Below are 9665 nucleotides of genomic sequence, written 5' to 3'. Positions count from 1 at the left end.
GGGGTGTGGTGGCCGCCAGCCCAGCCCCTTTCCCAACAGCCCGACTCCCGCCTTCCCTCTGCCCCTGCGTAGCCAACACGGGGTCGTTCCTTTCACCCGTTCCCAAAACCCTTGGAGGACCCCAGCCTGTCCCCCAGTTGCGCCTGGTGACCTCCCCGCGCATTCTCGCTGCAGCCACTTTGGCCTTCCATCATTTCCCAAATCAACCAACTTCCCTTCACCCCCACCCCGCGCCAGGGCCTTCTCATACTGCTGGTGTCAGTGCTTGACCCCCAGTCTTATATCAACTTTATAATTACACCTAATTCCTTTTTTTCCCCAGGGGACCCTTAACTCATTCAAATTATTTTATTTATGTGGTTGCCTGTTGTCAAGCTTGTTGTGAGAATGTAAACTCCATAAGAGCAGGGAAGCCTATCCCTTGTTGCCACCCCAACCCAAAGTTTAACCCGTAGTAGTCACTCTGGCTCTAGAGCCAGACAGAACTGGGTTCTAGTCCCAGCCCTGCCTGCTTGTTAGCTGTGTGTTCTTGGGCCACTCCCTTAACCTCTCTGAGCCACAGTTTTCTCACTCATAAAATGGAAGTCATAACGCCCTCCTGCACAGGGCCACTGTGAGGATTAACTGAGAGTTTGCGTTTAAACCCTCCAAACATGAAACTGTTCACTCAGCTTTGAAAGGGCCTTTTACCTTTGGGAAGTTACACAGCTTCTGTGGAGCCCGGCTGGGGCAAGACTGTGGGCTGGGGCCTGTTTGGGAGGATTCAGTAGAGGTTAAAGGACAAGGGGAGAGGGGGTGGACATGGTGCATGGTCAGGCAGGCACACGACCTGGCTGGGCTCTGCCACCAGCCCCAGTGACCTTGAACAGCTCTCCTCCGCTCTTTGTGCCTTAGGATTACTATCTACATCATGAAGTTCAGAGCTGCTTAATCCTTTGAGAATATGCTCTTTCTCATCATTCCAAAAAACCCCTAGTATCCATTGAACACTCACTCCCATTTCCTCCCTCTCTCTAGCCCCTGGCAACCACTAATCTACTTTCTGTTTTTATTGATGTGTCTCTTCTGGATGTTTCCTATAAATGGAATCATACAGTATTTGATCTTTTGTGCCTGCCTTCTTTCACTTAGCGTAATGTTTTCAAGGTTCATCTCTGTCGTAGCATGTAGTACTCCAGTGCTTTTCGTGGCTGAATAATATTACACTGCACATCACGTTTTGTTTATCTATTCATCTGTGCATTTGATTTTGCACATGATTTTCCATCTAATTCCAGGGATTCCCTGAAGTTCATTCATGTGCCCCTGGGGTGGGGTGGGTTGAGATCAGCATGCCTTCGTCACAGAGCTGGGTTGTCTGAAAGTGGGTTTTCAACTCTAATGCATGTGCCCAGGGATAGTGATTAATCGCAACTTGGAAAAGGCAGAATGGATATTAGGGGAGCCTTCTTAGAGGAGGAGCATTTGAGGTGGGCCTCTAAAGAGTTCAACAGGCAGGTTGGGCAGCAGGCATTCCACGTAAGGATACGGCAGAAGCCAAGACCCAGAGTGGATGAGACACAAGTTTGAATTCAGGGAACAGCATCCTTTAGCCACCATAGCTTTAGTCTCCTCCCAGCTTGGCAACAGTGAGCAACCTCCTCGAGCCCGGGGAGGAGGAAGTGGCAGGGTTGACAGAGGACAAGACGTCAATTATTGCTTCATGTCTCTGTTTATTTCCACCTGGCCAGGTGCCGGACATGTCCTCAGCTCCTCTTTGCAGAGGCTAAACAGCCTCCCTAAATAGTAAGTGTGTTTCCTGCACCAGTTGCATCATCCCTTTCCAGGGACAGCCACCCTCCAAAGCCTGAGGCTGGGGTGAGCTGCTCTCCAGCCCCTCACAGCTAGCTCACCCCCTTCACATCTGGCTCCCTCCTCCAGTTCATCCTGTCACTTCTGCCTCACCTCCACTTGCATACCTGGCCATCTCCCCTGTCATCTGCATCCCAAGCCCTCCACCTGGCCATCCCCCCCACACCCACACCTGACTCACTCTCGACATCTGGTTCATTCCCCTCAGTCCAGCCACTATCCCTCTTAAACAACCCATCGCACCATTACTCTCCTTACTAGACCTTGCTCAGCTCACATGGAGCAGTAATCTTCCGTTCTTCTTGGCCCTGGAATCAGGCCACTGCTGGACTCTGTTTCCAGAATGGCTTGATTTCTGCCTCAGGGATGAAATTGCTCTTATCCCCTTCTGGAGGCCACAGAGAGTAGGTGTTAGGAGCAAGGGGGGACTTTGGTGCAAAATGTGGGTTTGCATCTCAATCGTGCTGCTTCCTAGGCCATCTCCCTGCTCCTAGAGTGGGGAGAATGCAAGTCTCAGAGTTGCCGTCCCCTCTAACCGTCTGTCTCGTCCTGTTTTGCTATGCTCAGAATCTTTACCCCATACTTCTGTATGGCCTGTCTTTCCCCACTAAAGCACAGGGCCTGGGGGAGCAGGGGCCTTGCCTGTGCGATTCACGGCTATATCCAGTCTCACCTACTTCCCTTACTGAATGGCCTCAGGACCGCTGCCTTCATCGACTTCCCCGGATCAATGCAAGCAGAAAGAAAAAAGTTGTGTAAGTACTCTGAAAACTGTACAGATGAAAGGCATAATTGTTCAGGCCCAGAACACTCAACTCCACTAGACAATTTCTCTTTGCGGTGGGCAGAATAATGGCTCTCTAAAGATATGCAAGTCCTCACTGCCGGAAGCTATGAATTTGTTATCTTCCAGAGCAAAAAAGGCCTTTGCAGATGCGATTGATTCTGAGATGGGGCGATTATCTGGATTATCCAGCTGGGCCCACTGTAATCACAAGGGTCCTTATAAGAGGGAGGCAGGAGGGTCAGAGTCAGAGGAGATGTGATGATGGAAGCAGAGGTCAGAATGATGTGGCCATGAGCCAAGAAATGCCGCAGCCTTTAGAAGCTGGAAAAGACAACGAATGGATTCTTTCCTAGAGCCCCCAGGAGGAAGACAGGTCTGCTGGCACCTTGATTTGAGCCATTGCAGACTTCTGGTCTCCAGAACTCTAAGATTATAAATTTGTGTTGTTTTAAGCCACTACATGTTACGGCAGCAACAGGAAGTTAATATAGACAGGCATATAAACACTGTTTCAAATCTGATTCTCCAACTCTCATTTTCAATATTCCTTCTCAGTTAATGAAATCTTCTGTCCTTACCAGGTTAGCTCAGGACTCCCACATTATCATTAAGTAGATCACTGCTTATCTGTTTCGAGTCCCATTTTAGCAGAGCATGCCAAACTTGACGCATCCAAGTTCAAATCCCAGCTCAATCTAGCTGGGTGACGTTAGACTAGGTCATAACCTCTCTGAGTCAGTCTCTTCTATGGCAAAAATAGGGAGCTGTGAGAATTAAATATGAGACCACTCAAAAACGTCTTTCACAGAAATTAAGGATCGTGTCTAGGTTGCCAGATAAAATACAGAAGGTCCAGTTAAATTTGAATTGCACATAGAACAAATTGTTATTTTTAATTTAAGTATATCCCATGTGATATTTGAGACACACACTAAATACTTATTCATAGTTTTATCTAAAATTCAAATGTATCTGGGTATCTATCTATATTCTTGTTGGCTAAATCAAGCAACCTTAGTCTTGAAAGCAAGAAAAACTAAGCCTCAATCTGAGATCTTTAGACCCCAAGGTCAGTGAGCATCCTGCTCCATCATAGGCCTGACCTCAAGTAGACTAGCTGGGCCACATGGCAGCCCTGAACCCACAACCCAATTGAAGCCTCAATAACAAATGCAATTTGAGCCTCAGAAACCCTCTTCATACCTTAAAAATATCTACTAAAGTCATCATGAAAATAAAATTTAAAAACAACACACAAACAAATGCTTACATATCAATATGTATACATATACATGTGTATAAAGTCTGTGAAATCAAAACTGAGTATGAAAATCAATGAAAGAAGCTACATGCAAAGAAATGCTTGAACATATATTATGTGAATTCATTCTCTAAAGGCAATAAGCCTTTAAAAATTTCTTTTCTTCTGCTTCATCTGGACCAACACATAAATCCAGTGGAGTTTAAGCTCAGTGACAACTAACTTTACCCGTGTGCTTATCACGGACTGGGTAGCCTTCTAAGCACTTTATGTGTACTGACTTTTTAAAAATTGAGATATAATTCACATACCATTTTCTGTAACATTTACCATTTAAGGTGTACAATTGTGTTTTTTACTCTATTCACAAGGTTGTACAACTATCACCATTATCTAGTTCCAGAACATTTCCATCACCCCCAAAAGAAACCTTGTATTCATTAGCAGTCACTCCCCAGCCCCCTTTCCCCTGTCCCTAGCAAACAATAATCTACTTTCTGTCTCTATGGATTTGCCTATTCTGGACACTCCATATGTATGAAATCATACAATATGTGACCTTTCATGTCTGGTTTCTTTCACTTAGCAAAATGCTTTCAAGGTACATCTGTGTAACAAGTGTCAGTACTTCATCTCTTTTTATTGCCGAATAATATTTCGCTGTCTGACTCTATGACATTTTATTTATCCATTTGTCAGTTGATGGATATTTGGATTGTTTCCACATTGTGGCTACTATGAGTAATGCTGCTGGGAACATTTGTGTATATATTTTTGTGTGAATGTGTTTTTTATTCTCTTAGGTATATACCGAGGAGTGGGACTGCTGGGTCACATGGTGGCTATATTTAACTTTTTGAGGAACGGCCAGACTTTTCCATAGCAGCTGCACCATTTTGCATTCCCACCAGCAATGTATGAGGGTTCCGATTTCTCCACTTACTCACCAACATTTCACATTTTCCTTTTTTCAAAAAAAGTATAAGTGTCCCAGTGGGTGTGGAGTGGTTTTGATTTGCATTTTCTTTCTTTTAAAAATCTTTTTATTGATATTGATTTTAGAGAGAGGGGAAGGGAGAGAGAGAGAGATCAATTTGTTGTTCTACTTATTTATGCATTCATTGGGTAATTCTTGTATGTGCTCTGACCAGGGATTGAACTCACAACCGTTTTTGGTGCACGGGACAATGCTCCAACCAATAGAGCCACCCAGCCAGGGTTGCTTGACAGTTTTTATAACTCATTTTGTATTGTTCATAAATCAATCTGAAGGGTCAGTGTGGGATGGGGACCAGGAGGAGGGGCGTTTCCACAGCAACTTCCTCAGTGATCTAAAGCAGCTCCCCTGAGCTGAAGCTCTGCCCACCTTGTCCCCCGTCAGTGCTCCCGAGGCCCTTACTGGGGTCTTAATCTCTACAAGCCAAGGCAGCGAGGCCTGTGTAAGCTGGTCAGGTTCAAGGGCAGGGGGAAGCCCCTGGCTGCGTCAGGGACAGCAGGAGTGAAGGTCAGGAGAAGTCAAGCCCAGTTAGGGAAGGCTGAGGAGCAAGGGCAGCAGGAGAGACCTAATCTCGAGGTTTGGGCAAAGGAAAGGCACATGCTGGGAGTGAGTCCCAGGCGTCAGGGGCCTGGGCGGCAGGCGGAGGCGGTCCCTCCACCCGAGGAATGGGGCCATTCCTGTCTGACCTGACGGGGAGAGCAAGGAGTGCTGGTATGAGGAGTCACCTGCTGAGGGGCCCTTCCTCCCGCCGTGGGTGCCACTGTCTGGAGGCTGTCAGTCTGCCCCGTGGCACACACCCTCCCAGCTACCTGGGAGGTGGCAAGTTCTACATTGGGCCAGGGGGAAATTTTTCCAGAAGCCCAGGGTTACCTACTGACACGTTTCAGAGTCACAGGGAAACAACAGGTTTCTGTCTTGTCAGGCACCAGGAATCCCTGTTTGGGACCTGCCTCCTTTAGAGCTGGCATGCCCGGGGCACTGTAAATCACAATGAAAACAATAGTAATAACTACCATATTTGTCAAATGTGCATCTTGTGCCAGGAACTGCAATAGGCTCCATCCATCCATCCATCCATCCATCCATCCATCCATCCATCCATCATCACCAACCTTATAATAACCTTGAGGAAGGCACAGTCCCTACTTTCAGAGCTGAGAAAATGGAGACTCACAGAGTGAGTGGCTTAACTAAGGTCACCCAGCTAGTAAGTGACACTGGCCCCCTCCCAGGGACATTGCTGTGGCATCCCCCCAGGCTATACCCTAAGAACCCAACCACCATCTCACCTCACCCCCACCCCTAAGGAAGCAGCACGATGGGGCTGCTGCTCAGGCTGGATGTGAAATGGGGACTGTAACCCAGGAGGAAGAGGCAGGGCCAACTGGCTTTGGCAGACACAGTGGCTAAGGGCTACCACCCTCCTCTCCCTCACTATGCAGGGAGCCCAGCACAGGAAGCAATCTCAGACACTGGCTGCTCCAGAGGTTCTGAAACATGTCTGAGCATCAGGCTCACTGAAGTGTGTTTACAGATGCAGATTCCTAGATACAGAGATTTAGATTCTGTAGACCTGGGCGGGGGGGGGGGGGGGGACGTCCAGGGATGTACATGTTATGGGGCCCCTGGTAGTTGTGATGCAGAGCCAGGTTTGAGAACCTGGGGTTGGTCCAACCCCTTCACTGAACAGTCGAGAGAACTGATCTTGGACAAGGGAAGTGTGCTACCTATAGTCACACAGGAAGGAAGCAGCAGAGTGGAGATTCGAGCCAGGTGGGCCCAGCTGTCGCTAGACTGCACTCCTAGGAGAAAAAAGCCAACTTGAAAGTTGACCAAATCTCTGGACCCTGGAACTGATCAGAAAGTCACAGGCAAAAGATGGACTCTCTATATAAATATTTGAAATTTTTAGATAATTCGCTTCCAAAAAAGTAAAAATCCATTAATGATAAAAAGTAAAGCATAGTGCCAGCAATACTTGCAGCAAATAAGACAAAGAGTCAATGTACTTGTAACATCTCTCTTACCTGTCTAACTATCCATCCAGTTCATTCAAGCCAATCAGGAAATCAAGGCTTTAACTGGCCAAATAAACAAAGGGCTTAAATGTGCAGACAACACAATTATTAGTAAACAAATATTTAATGGAGAATGTTTAATCTGGTCAGTAAACTTTGAAATGTAAATTAAAGCAAGGTCCCATTTACACATTAGACTTTTTCTAAACTATATATTTCTATAGGTACATATGTGTATATTGACAGGAACGAACTGGGAAGGATACACATGGTGGCAGGGCTGTCTGATTGCCTCTTAATATTAAAATAACCATCCCTTCTATTATGCAGGATTGAGGTGGGGGAAAGCAGCAACGTGCTCAGTTTAAAAACTACATTTCCCAGGCTCCCTTATGGGTAAGGGTGGCCAATTAAAAGTAAGCTTATGTCATGGGGCAGGAAGCTCTTTAGATGGGGCTCATTTACCTGGGGAAAACTGCACTGTGGCCCCTCCAGCCTTTCTCCTTCTTGCTGCCTGGAATGCAGATGTGATGGTTGGAGCTCCAGGGACCACATTAGGCCAGATGGAGACCTTAGGAATGGAAGCTATAAACTGAGGATGCAGAGCACAAAGATAGAAGCCTGGTTCTTCGTGACCAGTGAGCATGGGTCCACTGTGCTAGTCCTGAAATGCTTTGTCCACACTTCTTTTATGTGGAAGAAAAAGAAATAAATGTATTTGTTTAAGTTTACATTACTTTGATTTTGTCATATGCAGTTAAACCTAAACTTAACTGACACACACATCAAACCTCCGTGGAAGTGTAAAGGGGACTTTCACCCTTCACTTTCTGTGCTATGGTACTGCTTGCATTTGTTATCATTCTTTTTACAATAAGAAGGCATTTGTGTATGATTTGTATAAGCATCTGTTTGGGATCCCCAGAGAACTTGAGTTGAGTGCCAGCCCCACCACTTCCTAGCTATGTGACCTTGAGCAGTCAATTAGTTTCTCTGAGCCTGTTTCCTCATCTGCAAAAATGGGCATGATAATAATAGAACTTATCTCACTGGGTTGTTGTGGAGCTTAAATGAGCTAATGCAGAGAACACTCTTGGCACGTGCCTGGCTTACAGCTATTACTGTATGTGCTATATTACGCTACTGCGTTAAGCACTGGTGGTGGCAGAACCAACTAGAAAAGCCCAGGACATGTTGAGTAAAAAAACAGGTTGCAAAACTGGCACAAGTACGATCCCTTTTGTGAAAAATTATTTTTATTTCTTCATCTATATGCATATCTATGCATCAGGAGATGTGTGGAGGGATGGTTATCCAAATGTTAGTAATGGTAATTTCTGGGTAGTAGATTTTTTTCTTTCTTCTATACAGTTGAAAAAAGAGGAAAACATTATTATTTTTTTAAGTAGGAAAATAAAAAAAGAAAAATCCTTTGTTAAACAATATTACAAATCACACCAAGAATTATTAAAGCCTTCATGCCCTTTGACCCAGCTGTCTCACTCTTGGGAACCAAGCTGAGGAAATAACCCAAATGAAGAAAGACACTCTATCCATAAAAACACACAGTGCAGCATTATTTGTAACAGAGGAAAACGGGGAACCACTTAAGTGACTTACATCAGGGTAATAATGATTAAATTATTCACTCATTGGAACACTGTGCAACAATTTAACTGAGAAAGATGATGCCCATGTAACAACACAGAAAAATGCTTATGGCCGGATGAGAGGCAGAAAGGGCAGAATGCAAAATTAGATCCGTGCCAGGAGCACTACTGGGCACAGAGCCTGCATGCATTTGGATGAGGGCTGGGAGGGAACACAGGCAGATAAAAACAGTTTAATTTGTTGGGGCCACTGATTGTGGGTGACTTTTTTCCCATTTAGAATTCTAATGTTTCTATAATGTTGTTTGTGTAATAAAAAAAAAATTGGCTTAAAAAAGCCCCCACAGGGAAAAGAAGGGGGAGCAGGGAGAGAAAGATAGAAGGGAGATCTGGTATTCTCCCAGAAGGGGGGTCTGAATAAGAGAAATTCAGGAGCGACACACTGGCAAACACTTCCAGTTTGGTCTTCTACCTGGGTGGCCCCAGAGGTTGCATCCCCTTTGCTCTCTGACTTGAGTGATCAGATGGGCAGAATAATTGCCAAAGTTAGGGAGACAGTATGTTAGCTGAGGCTAAAGGTAGGGTTAAGAGTGATCCTCAGATTGGAATCATTTGGAAAAATGGATCATGTTTGCTATTGACAAAATTATAATTTTGAGAAATGAGAATACTAGCAAGCTGGCAAAAGTGTGAATACTGAAGGCTGACTGGAGGGTAGTTTGGTATTGCATATCCAAACAAAGGATGTGAGTCTCCTGTCAGCAACCCACTTCTTGGGATTTATCCTAAACATAACAAAATTATCAAGTCAGTGCATAAAAAAATTTACATAAGATGTTCATCACAGAGTTCATAAAAATAAAAAATTAAACCCTCAGTTTCACCAAAAAGGAAACGGTAAACTAAATTTTGGCATAACCATGCAGGGGTACGCTATGAAGCTACACTACAAAAACAGGATATAGCTACAAACTTGACATGAAAGGATGCCCAATACACATTAGCTGGAAAAAGAAGGCTCCAAAGAAAGATGCATGTTATCTCACTTTTGTACGATTGTATATCTAAATATATTCATTTGCATGTAAGGATTTTTGCTAATACACTCACCAGAATCTTAGCAGTGATTAATCTTTGAATG

The sequence above is a fragment of the Miniopterus natalensis genome, chromosome 17 (genome assembly GCF_054644295.1).
Source record: "Miniopterus natalensis isolate mMinNat1 chromosome 17, mMinNat1.hap1, whole genome shotgun sequence".
In the NCBI taxonomy this organism is placed as follows: domain Eukaryota; kingdom Metazoa; phylum Chordata; class Mammalia; order Chiroptera; family Miniopteridae; genus Miniopterus; species Miniopterus natalensis.
The sequence above is the reverse complement of the archived record's forward strand: the minus strand, read 5'-3'. Positions refer to the sequence as shown.